The sequence below is a fragment of the Pelophylax lessonae genome, assembly GCF_965119305.1.
Source record: "Pelophylax lessonae genome assembly, chromosome: 8".
NCBI lineage: Eukaryota > Metazoa > Chordata > Amphibia > Anura > Ranidae > Pelophylax > Pelophylax lessonae.
In genome coordinates, this window is record NC_138775.1 from 201,246,418 (window position 1) to 201,252,417 (window position 6,000).

The window sequence follows — 6,000 nt, forward strand, 5'->3', positions numbered from 1 at the left end:
ACAATAAGTCATAGCAACCAATTCAATTTCAACATAATTCAGCTAGATTAGTAAGGGCTCATACACATGGGTGTTCTAGAAAGCTTCTTAAACCTAACATGCTAGCGATAACATGAATTATTTTAGCTATTTTTAAAGCTCCTCCAATGTCAAGCTCTTCAGGTGCACAAAGGACATTGGGGACATTATAGCATCCTCAAGGAACTGGAAATAAAGTAACTGAATAAGCTCTTCTCAGATGCCTACCAGGCATTTGCTAATTGTTTATTAATTGCTCTCATTGACTTGCATTACAGGCGCTGAAACACAAACTATTTGGGAGAGGACACCTATGTGTACGAGCCCAAAAAGTGTAATACAAATTTTAAAATAGACGCTTAAAGTGATTCAATAGCCAAGATATTTTTAACTTTAATGCATTCCTTGCATTAAGTTAAACAATGTTCTACTAGTTGTATCACCTCCTAACCTCCCTATATATTTACCTGTATCAAAGGTGGGAAGAACAAAATTTATAATGAAGGTATACTGAATAGCCACTGAAATATCTAGTGAATATTTAAAATAATCAGACACACCAAGAGCAGTTTTGAAAAAGCATAAAACCAAACTTTACTGGACATCAAAATACATAAAGCTTCTTGCACATGAAAGTTACCATAGACATTACCAAGCCTCAAACATACACTCCTATTCCCAACATCCCAAAGAAAGGTCAAATAATACTTAACTCTAGTAGTTGAATGTCAACAGCTTACACTGGATAGCTGGAGGAACAGGACAATAAGAAATCCTGGCTGCATGCTTGGTCTTTCCACAGTTCCAAAAGAACAGCCTATTCCTCATGCAATGGACTCTTTTTATAGTCCTGTATACCAGAGACCACCCACAGGATGTAATCATTCCTCTTAATCACTCACAGGTCATTTTGTGAGTGAGATCCTCAACTCATGGTTGCACTTCCCCCCACAACCACACGGTTAATTGGATATGCGGCAGCCATTTTTAAATACACAACATCAAACGCTCACTAAACTACCTGTGGGTGAGAAAGATTATTACACATGTATGGGAACATTTGTCATGAATCAGTTAAAAATATCCACAACTGATACAATTCACCTGTTGATCTCATACATAGGCAATAATTAAAATTCATACATTTCTACTTCTTGTAGGGGCCTAGCTTTCCGCAATGCTTTTTTCCCCTATATACACATCACACAATTCATAGTTACAAAAATATGCCTACAACATGCACAAGCTAATTGTCTTCAAATAAGCACGTACAATGTGTATGCAATAAATATCCTAAACAGTTACTCAACTTCTTATTATGGAGATGGACTTCTTTCTCTAAAATCCTCAGATCAAGCCTAAAGCAGACATATTGTTCCTTTTTGTGTTCCAAAAAAACCTCTCCTTTGTCTGAACACATGCTTGTTTCAAAAGTCCTAAATACTACCTCCCCATACTTCTTCTTCCTCTGTTTAGCTCCTAAACCAATCGGACTGGTTTATATGCATATTAATGGTGGAGGGGGGACCTAGTTTCTTAACACAGAATCTTACTAACAAATACATTTGCTATAAAATCATCAAATATCTATAGCAACACATTACCTGAGCCCGATCCAGCACTGTGGCCATCTGCAGTGGATCTAATCTGTGTTCCTCTCTTTACAGGACAGAGGCCACTGTCAATCAAATCCTTGGAGGAGGAAGTGTGGGGTGGTGCTACGTATGTCTATTGGCACTTTTCCACTGCAAGTACCGGCTAGTACCGGCTCGGCTCTACTCGGCCCTGCTCGGCCCGGTTTGCTTTTCCACTGCGGTACCGCATGGTATAGTGTCGGAACGGTTCGATACTGTACGGTATAGGTTTGCTTTTCCACTAAAGTAGTACTAAAGTTAAGTGGGTGGGATAACAACGGGGTGGGTGTGATTCTCTGACCAATCAGTGGCTTGTAGTGACTGCACGCAAAGGATTGTGGGATATGGTACCAGTCTGGTACCTGTTGGAATCACAATCGAGTAGGTACTGTTTTTTCAGAGCCGTACCGTACCGTTCGGTTCCATGCAGTGGAAAAGCAAACCTATACCGTACCGTACCGAACTGTTCCGACCATATACCATGCAGTAACGCAGTGGAAAAGCACAAAAGCGTGCCGAACCGGTATGGTTCCATGCAGTGGAAAAGCGCCATATGTATGCACACAGGCCGCCTTGGGAGTGAGAAGAGGAGGAGCCGAGAAGGGGGGATCTCATAAGGGGAAGTTCATGTGCGTTCTGTGCAATACCATTGCACAGAGCAGGTAAGCATTACATGTTTATTATTTTAATTTAAAAAAATTGCCTTTACAACTGCTTTAATACAATATTTTTTTTTTAATATTTTGTATAGATCAAATCCAAGTTGTAGTATGAGTGATACAGCAAAACCTTACTGAATGGAGATGGATGCCTGTGGTTCGTGATAAAAACTGTGATATGAATAATCTGCCTGTTTAGTTGTGCTTCTCCACAGTTAAGAAAGAGCTGAAAATGCTCCTCTATCTGGAAAAGCTGGACACTATGCTACAGAACTTTTGGGTCCACTAAGCCTTTCTTTACTCATTGGAAAGTCTTTATTGAACACTCTCTTTCTCACTCACAGAAATCCACCAACTCCATGCCAGCTTTCAATACACCGCCTAGTATGCCAAGGCAAATTTTACCAATTCCTTGGGCAAACTTAAACTACTAGACTCTATATCAAATATGGGCACTGAACCCCCTTATCCTTGCAGAGTGCTTTCTGCAACCATCCTCTATTGGAAATGTCTTTACCCTATAATCTTTTCCAGAAAGACCTGTATTTTCTATTTGTATTTCTTTGTAACGTTTGATATTGTTATTCTTTCTTACTGCCGCGCTCACAGTATTTGACAGGGTTATCCCTATCATCACGCTTCTCAGTTCGCTCCACATTGCCTTGCTCACACCTGATTGTGAAGCTTTGGATTAGATGCTAGGCCATTACATATTCAGTTTTGTTTTTATATTGCCTCATGACTGTTGCCAACTATCTTGCATCGCATTTATTTACAACTTTTTCTTTTATGTTCGTTGAGCAAAGTCTGTCTTTTATTTCTTTTTGATTTGTTATTTTTCTCAGCATTGCTGTATTATGGAAAACCCGGACAAATTGTCATATGTAGCTGCCAAAAAAATATTTTTAACTTGCATATCAGAGATAAAAAGTAGCTCATCACATACACAGCATTAAAAAACAAACAAACAAATTTTACAATAAAAATGTAAAACTCAAAACGTAAGCATACACACACTTTTTCCATGGGATGCTTTGATATAGTTGAACATTTTTTTGCAAAGATAATGTAAATTGTTAAAAAAGGTAATGTATTTTTGAAAATATACAGGAACAACTAGTTGGCTTTATTTCTTTATCGTACATTACGGGACTGAAAGCAGCCATATTCTTTACTATCTGGGTCTCACTGAACACCACCTACAGGTGAATAGACACTGGCAACCAATTAAGACAGGAAGTCCCCCTCTATATAACACCTCCCATACAGGAAGAACCTCCGTTGTTTCACCACTGTCTTAAAGGTGATGGTCACGGTTGGAGAAGCTCTCCATGTTTTATGTTTTTTTCAAAGAAGAAGAAAGAAGATTATGCTACAAACCCCGATCAAGATCTCTGATCTAAGGGGATTTGCAATCAGAGCATCCGAGAGGAGAAGACTAAAAGGATAGTAACTGAGCCTCGGTAAAGGAGAAAACTAGGTTTTGCCTGCAATGGGACCTTCTTAGGCGCTGGACCCTTGGATCTGGACCCTTGGTAAAACCAACCCCAAAGGCATTCCCGCAGGGTGCTCTACAGGTCCAAGGGAGTGGCCCCTAAAAAACAAGGGGACCCAGTCCTTGAAGGTCGACAAGTAACATAAACCCACTGTGATGGGTCAAGATTGGATTATTTTTGTAAGCTGAATCCTGCCACGACAATGGTAAGTTCACTTTAAAAATATTTGTATGTACTGTTCCCTTCTGAGTTACAGATACTGAGTGCCATGTTTAGATCTCCACCTGAGACAGTAGATGTATTAGCTGTGACAAAGCGTACCTTGTTTGCTTACACTCTGCTCTCACGCCCTGATGCTTGGCATGCAGGTTTTCGCCTGGACGAAGATTTGCCCGCGCATTCGTTCCCCTCTGTGGCTCCAGGTTCAGTGGCATCCTTGTCACACGCAAATATTCGCTATTTACAGGCAGAAGCATGCACCTGGAGCCAGGAGGGGGTGTGTCTTGATTCGATTGGCGTGAACGTAGCACGCTGCACATGCCCAGTAACAAGCAGAGCAACCTTTTAAGGAAGTGTTCCCAGCACGCAAGCTTCTGTCAGAGACTGAAGAGGATGCAAAGCAGCAGCAGATGGGTGCGTGAGTCACTGTGGGTGCATGTTTACAGGCACGGATAGGTTCTGTTACTTTGGGATAAGCAGTGGTGTGTGTGATAAGCTTATAGCTTAGCACAAGCCTTGAGTTAAAGTTAGTACCTCAGGTTTTCTTGCCTGGAGCAATGCCCTCCCGAAAGAGGAGTGGGGGGGGGGCACAGCTGAAAGGGGCACTATGGTTCCATCATCAAGATTAGAAGATCCTAGCCGTGCTTCCTCTGGGTTTACCTCCCCTGAAGGGCCAAAAGGCAACTAGCCAATCTGAGCCATTACGGTCGTTAGGCATAGTAGCCACATCCAGTGCTTCTATCTCAGCCTATGCCACTAAGGACGATTTAGCATCTGTATTAGTCAGCCTTGAGGGTAAAATTGCTGCCATGATTGCAACATCACAAGGAAGGAGGAAACATGATAGATCCCTGTCACCTAACCCCTCCCTCCCTGTTTTAGTTCAGGATTGGGCAGAGGATGTGGAAGAAGTAGCTGTAAATGACCCAATAGAAGATCAAGCTGAAGTTTCGTCCTCTGGGAAGTCAGGATCTGAAGAGTCATTCTTGGCCTCTCAATCCCAGAGATTGTTTATTCAGTAAGACAAAACATAGTGCAGTGCTTAAAATGATGACAATACTATTATATAAATAAAAAGTCCATAGTAGTCTATAGAAATAGAAGATATTAAGTGGAGATGCCTCTAGTGCAGTGTTTCTCAACTCCGGTCCTCAGGGCACACTAACAGGCCAGGTTTGCAAGAAAACTTAAATGCATCCCAGGTGATATCATTTGCTGCTCAGTGACTGCAGTATTCTAGTCTGCATCTCCCCAAGGTAATACTTAAAATCTGGCCTGTTAGTGTGCCCTGAGGACCGGAGTTGAGAAACACTGCTCTAGTGTGAGAAAGGAGTGGATCAAACACCAATTCAGTGAGACCTTCCACCAGTGAGTAATACTGCCTCTCACCTCCAATCCTTGACCACTAAGGATCATCAGGCAAATATAAGCAGGAATTGCTGATAAATCCTTTAACGAAATCCTGAACTTCCACACTTGACCACTAGGGGTCATCAGCAAGGCAAGTAAGGAAATAACATGTAACCTCCACACAAAATCCTGGGCTTAATATGGACGGATCATCATACAAGGAAAGAAAGAAAAAGATCTAAGTGCTCTCTGTCTTCCTTGTTAGCTTTATTAATTGAGATAAAAGGTACTTAAAAAAGAAGCACTGTCTCAGTGCTTAATGCAGGCATGATACAAACAATTGCACGTCTTCCACCATGGGCGGCCGCGGGTGACTCCAAGCTCCTCCCCCGTACGCGTTACGTCACTGGGCGTGACTTCGTCAGCGGGGCTGGGGCATCGTCTAACCCCCACTCATTAAATATACTGTAGCCTAGCAACATGACGCTACAGTGAGTTCACCAGGAAGTAAGAGAAGCCACACCACTGCATTCTCCTTATACTGGGACCCGCCCTATGTTATTAACCCTGGGGAACCTTTTCAACAAAAAAGCCTGCATAAACAAAGGGCGAAAAATATATTGA